Source organism: Jaculus jaculus, chromosome 14, assembly GCF_020740685.1.
Source record: "Jaculus jaculus isolate mJacJac1 chromosome 14, mJacJac1.mat.Y.cur, whole genome shotgun sequence".
In the NCBI taxonomy this organism is placed as follows: domain Eukaryota; kingdom Metazoa; phylum Chordata; class Mammalia; order Rodentia; family Dipodidae; genus Jaculus; species Jaculus jaculus.
The window spans coordinates 10327325-10333324 of record NC_059115.1 but is presented as its reverse complement, the minus strand read 5'-3'; positions in this window follow the sequence as shown (position 1 = coordinate 10333324).

Here is a 6000-nt window from a genome sequence, read left to right as displayed (position 1 = left end):
GAGGAATATTACATATATATATGCCATTCTTCCAGGTTATTAGATTTCCCAAATGAACCACTCACATTAAATACCCATTATAACCAGAATATACCCCTAACATCATTCTTATATATTCTTCACACCAGGCAATAATTAGGACTGTGGGCAGCACGTGTGCAGCTAAACCCCTGCAAGATCATAAATTCAAAAATTCTCATCATTCAGTCAGAAGGGGAGGAGTCTCCCATAGGGGACCTTGTGCCCCTACAAGTGCCCTCACCCCTTCTAGGAAGGAAAGAGCTATGGGATCACATTAGGACATTTTAGTGTGGGAAATCACAGATGCTCTCAACTCAGGGCAGTACCTTCCTTGTCATGCCCAGAGGACAGACTTTCATAACATTCGTATCTTAATCTGAAACTCACATCCTCCCTGCCATCCTTCCATGACACTCTCTGAGCTTTGCAGGGTGTCATGTACATGTGTGATTGTTTTCTCCCATTTCTACCTGAGCATTTCAGCTGTCCCTTGTTCTCAGCAGTTTGCTTGGTTACTACTCTGCACTACTCAGTACCTTCTCCAAATGTTTTCCAGAATGTAACCATCAGCAGAAATGAACTATGGACATGGAAATAAATGTTTAGAAGGCAATTCATAAATTTTACCATATCTATTTTTGTTTATTTCTTTTTTAAATTTTTTTATTAACAACTTCCATGATTATAAAAAATAGCCCATTGCAAAACCCTCCCTCCCCCCACTAATCCCGTTGAAACTCCACTCTCCATCATACACCCTCCCCATCTCAATCAGTCTGTCTTTTATTTTATGTCTTGATTTTTTCTCCTCTTATGATGGTTTTTTTTAATTATATTTTATTTTTCTATTTATTTATTTGAGAGCGACAGACACAGAGAGAAAGACAGAGGGGGAGAGAGAGAGAATGGGCACACCAGGGCTTCCAGCTTCTGCAAACAAACTCCAGACACGTGCACCACCCCCTTGTGCATCTGGCTAACATGGGACCTGGGGAACCGAGCCTCGAACCTGGGTCCTTAGGCTTCACAGGCAAGCGCTTAACCGACAAGCCATCTCTCTAGCCCTTATGATGGTTTTATGCAGGTAGTGTCAGGCACTGTGAGGCCATGGATATCCAGACCATTTTGTGTCTGGAGGGAGCATATTGTATGGAGTCCTGCCCTTCCTTTGGCTCTTATATTTTTTCCACCACCTCTTCCGCATTAGATCCTGATCCTTGGAAGGTGTGACAGATATACTGCAGTACTGAGCACTGTGGTCATTTCTTTCCATCACCATGATACCTTCTGAGTCGTCCTAAGGTCACTGCAATCTGAAAAGAGAAGATTTTCAACCAAAAGTGAGAGTAACATTAATATAAGGGTGTTAACATTAACATAAGTGCTTACTGGGCAGTTTGATAAGCATAGTATATCCATTTGGCCAGACAACAGCAGACATAACACCCCTAGGGCTCATGACTACCCATGTTTTAAATTTCCAGCATCAGTGATGTATTCCCTTCCATGAAGCAAGCCTCCAGTCCAATTAGAGTGCAGTTTCTTTCCCCCATGACAGACATGCCACTATTGTACCCATTGGCTCATTTGGCCTGGCTGGCCAAGTAAAGGCTTGCAGTGTCCACTGATGAGTATCTTCATTGGTGATTTCTCTTTCTCCCATTGAACTGCATGCAGAATGGCTTCTTCCAGATTTCTGTCAGCAGGTCTACATGGAGGAGGTTATCGGCTCAGAGCTAGCAAGATTCTCAGTGGCCTTGCAGCTCATGTATATGGAGTCTTTAGCAATAGGGTGTTACCATCCATTCCTGGTGGGAAACCAAGGGCCTCGTCAATGGCCTATAATATTTTGGGGGCAGCAGGGACCTCTCTGGCCAACAACTCACTGGAAGATATCCCATCCCTGGCCCTGAATATTTTCTAGCAACAATCTATGGTTCCTGAGTGTTCCATTGTCCATAAAACTAGTATTACATCTGTTTTATTTATATCCTGTTAGATTTTGATTAGCAGTCTCTCCACCTTTCCTTTACACAATCTCTTCCCCTGACCTCACTTGGGCCTTTTCACACCCATACATACATCCTTACAGCATACCATATCTATTTTTTTAAAAAAAAAGTAACTATAGTAGCTAGAAAGCTGACTTAGCTCTAAAGTATGCATCCCATGCAAAAATGACAGCCTAATGGGAACTGAGACAACCAGAGTTAAAATATCCAGAACTCTGGATTTGGCTGCTAAGGCACATGCCATTGGAGCCTAAGGACCAATGCTCATCTCCCCACATCCCACATGGGCCAAATGCACAAGGGAAACATGGAAAAGGTCAAGCATGCACACAAGAGGGCACACATCTGCAATTTGATTGCAGTCACTGCAAGTCCTGGACACAGTTCTCTTCTCTTGTCTCCTCTCCCCTCCCCTCCCTTCCCTTCCCTCCCCTTCCCTTCCCTTCCCTTCCCTTTCCTTCTCTTCTCTTCTCTTCTCTCTCTCTTCACTTCTCTCTCTTCTCTTCTCCTCTCTTCTCTCTTCTCTCTTCTCTCTCTCTCTCTCTCTCTCTATCTCTCTCTCTCTCTCAATCTCTCTATCTCTGTCTTCCCTACCTCATATGCCCAGACAAATATCTAGAACCCACATAAGTAGCTCAGGTAGGCAAGTGACCCTGTAACCCTAGTGTTATAAGGGTGCAAAAACCCAAAAATGAATAAAACTCATAAAAAATTTGCAAGCTCTGGAATCAATAAAAAATTGCAACTCAAAAAGAAGTTGCAGAAATTACTAGAGAGATTTCACAGTGGTTAAGGCACTTGCCTGCAAAGCCTAATGACCAGGGTTTGATTCCCCATTATATTTATATATATATATATATATATATATATATATATATATATATATATATATATATATATGTGTGTGTGTGTGTGTGTGTGTGTGTGTGTGTGTGTGTGTGTGTAATATTATATAGAGCCAGATGCACAAAGTGGAATCTAGAGTTTGTTTTCACAAACTTGAAGCCCTAGAAAGAATGCATTCTTTCACTGCCTCTCTCTTTCTCTCTCTCTTTTCCTCTCTCCCTCTCCTTGCAAATAAGTAAAATATAATTTAAAAAATTATAGAAAATACTGATGAAAGATTGAGTGGAACACCCATCTTCCTGCTCCAGCCACTGCCAGTGTGCATTCTACCTCGTGTGACAGCATGCAATACAATATGGTCACCTACAAGTCACTTACAGGAGACATACCACACACACTCATACACAACCACACACACACACACATACCATGGCCCCACACATAAGAAAAATTAAACAAAAATAATCATTATTTTCCAGTGCTTTAATAATGAAGTGCTGTTGTATTTCTTCAAAGTCCTTTTCTGCATCTAGTAGTACTTGTTTTTATTGCTTTTCACTCATTGTGGTGGAGTGAGTGCAAATGACCCCTTAACCAGTAGTATTTTTATTAGGGTTTTTCTTAGTGTCCAGCAGGTAGATTGATGCTTGTGCAGGTCTGTGACTGGGAAGGGTCATGATTCTAGCCCTAGGTGTGTGTTCAGAGTCAGCTCATGCTTGCTGGAGCTGGCTGTTGTCCCTTCGGTATGGATGGATGATGGAGGGAGTCAGCTTTTTCCACCATGATGTAGCTTCCCTTGGAATCTCTAAGCCTGAAATGAACCCTCTCCTGCCCAAAGCTGCTTCTGTCAGGTATTTTACTGGCAATTTGAAAGTAACTGCAACACACACATAGGGCCTATGACCTCCCTCTACTGCCTCAGAATATGGTGGTTCCCTTCCATACACTAGGTCTTAAACACAGTCAGAACACTGACTGCTGCTCTCACAGCACAGGACCCACACACCCATGGTGAATACCAACAACCCCAGGAGGAGGACTCTCAGTGGACTGGGAAGTAGGATGAGGGGAATTGTACCAGCATGCAATTTGTCCTTACAACATTTCTACTAAATGAAAAATAAAGGCGACCTTTGGAGTAAAGTGTGTCCAGCCTTCTTAGAGCCACTCAGCTCTCCTTATCTGTCAGCTTCTTTGTTTCATGTCCAGCTGGAGGCTTTCTTGTTTCTCTCTCCCAGAGCACTCAACTTCACTTCTTTAATCTAAACATTCACTTTAGCCATTCCATTCTTAAGACAAGGAAAAAAGGCAAAGTTCCTGTCATGAAGTAGCTGAGGTTTAGTCAAGTGCAAAGAGCAAGATTTTGACTCTCAAGAGTCCTTTCCTAAATACCTAAGTACTATCTTCATCTAAGTAAACCCACACACTACCAAGGGTTTAAAAGTTGCAGCAATGCAACTCCTAAGTGGACTTATTCCCAGCTGCACATATCTTCTGCAATATATGCATATTTCTCAGGAAAAAGAAAAGAACAGGGCCAAGCAGAATAGCTCTGGTGTTAGTGTGTGTGCTTAGAGCACACGAATCCTTTAAATGCAGGTTAAATCACTAGTCACACCATGAGTTATCTTTCACAAAAAACAAAAGCCAAAAATTATTTGGGTCATTTTCTCAGTCTTTTTGTCTTCTACTTTTCTTTTTTTTTTTTTTAATTTTTATTTATTTATTTGAGAGCGACAGACACAGAGAGAAAGACAGATAGAGGGAGAGAGAGAGAATGGGCGCGCCAGGGCTTCCAGCCACTGCAAATGAACTCCAGACGCGTGCGCCCCCTTGTGCATCTGGCTAACGTGGGACCTGGGGAACCGAGCCTCGAACCGGGGTCCTTAGGCTTCACAGGCAAGCATTTAACCGCTAAGCCATCTCTCCAGCCCTCTTCTACTTTTCACAACCTCACTGACTCCTGAAGAACTTTTGTTGTGGCTGTAGAGATGGCTCAGTGGTTAAGATCCTTGCCTACAAACCCTAATGACCCAGATTTGATTCCGCAGTGCGCATGTAAAGCCACATGCACAAGGTAGTATGTGCACTGGAGTTTATTTGCAGCTGCTGGAGGTCCTTGCATGCACATCTTTTCCATCTGTCACTCTTCTCAATCTCTCTTTTCTTACAAGTAAATAAAAGTAAAAAAAAAAATTAAATTAAAGAATTTTTGCTAAATAATCTGATTTAAGATAATGACCTCTCAGGCAGAAGTGAGTCCTTGGTGGAGGTCACTTCAGATGTTGACAGTCTAACAGAACAGAAGTGAATCCAATGGGGACTCTGAAGAGCTGAACCTGCTATAACCCATGCTAGCCTTCACAGGTCCAGGTGCATCCCGGGAACCACAGGAGCAGGTTGGGGCTTCCATGGTGGCAGGAAAAGGGATAATGTCTCTGATCCAAGACAGTCTCTGGAGCATACATCTGACTTCAACTTCTGTTATAGTGATGGGTAAGTGTCAATTAGAAGTCAGAGCATTGCCTTAGAACCAGAATAGGAAATTAGGGACATGAGCAGTGGCCCGAACTAAGGCCTTGGATAATCACATTGTGACCCGCACTGACCAAAATAGTTAGTTTCAAACCTTAGAGGACTTTATACCATTTAATAGGAAGAAGGAAGAGGGGAGCATAAATAAAAAACAAGGCACTTCCAATTTCCCTGAAAAAATCAGCTTAAGCAGGGTGTAGTGGCAAACGCCTTTAGTCCCAGCAGTCGGGAGACAGAGGTAGGAGGATCGCTGTGAGTTTGAGGCCACCCTGAGACTACAGAGTGACTTCTAAGGCAGCCTGGGCTAGAGTGAGACCCTACCTCAAAAAAAAAAAAAAAATCAGCCTAAACATTGTGAGGGGGAGAGGATCTGTTCAGACACAGGAACTTTGTGCTTAGTTAGGAAAACTGTGTCGACCATCACCTATCCATATCTCAAAATAAGTTCCTTCCCTGGAGGCTCAGTCCATGGGAGGGAATACATCCCTGACACTGAAAATTAAAAACAGGGGTATCCATGAGCCCTGGGTGTGTGACATCTGCTGCTGTCTGGCTAAATGTATATACTATGCTTATCAAACTGCCC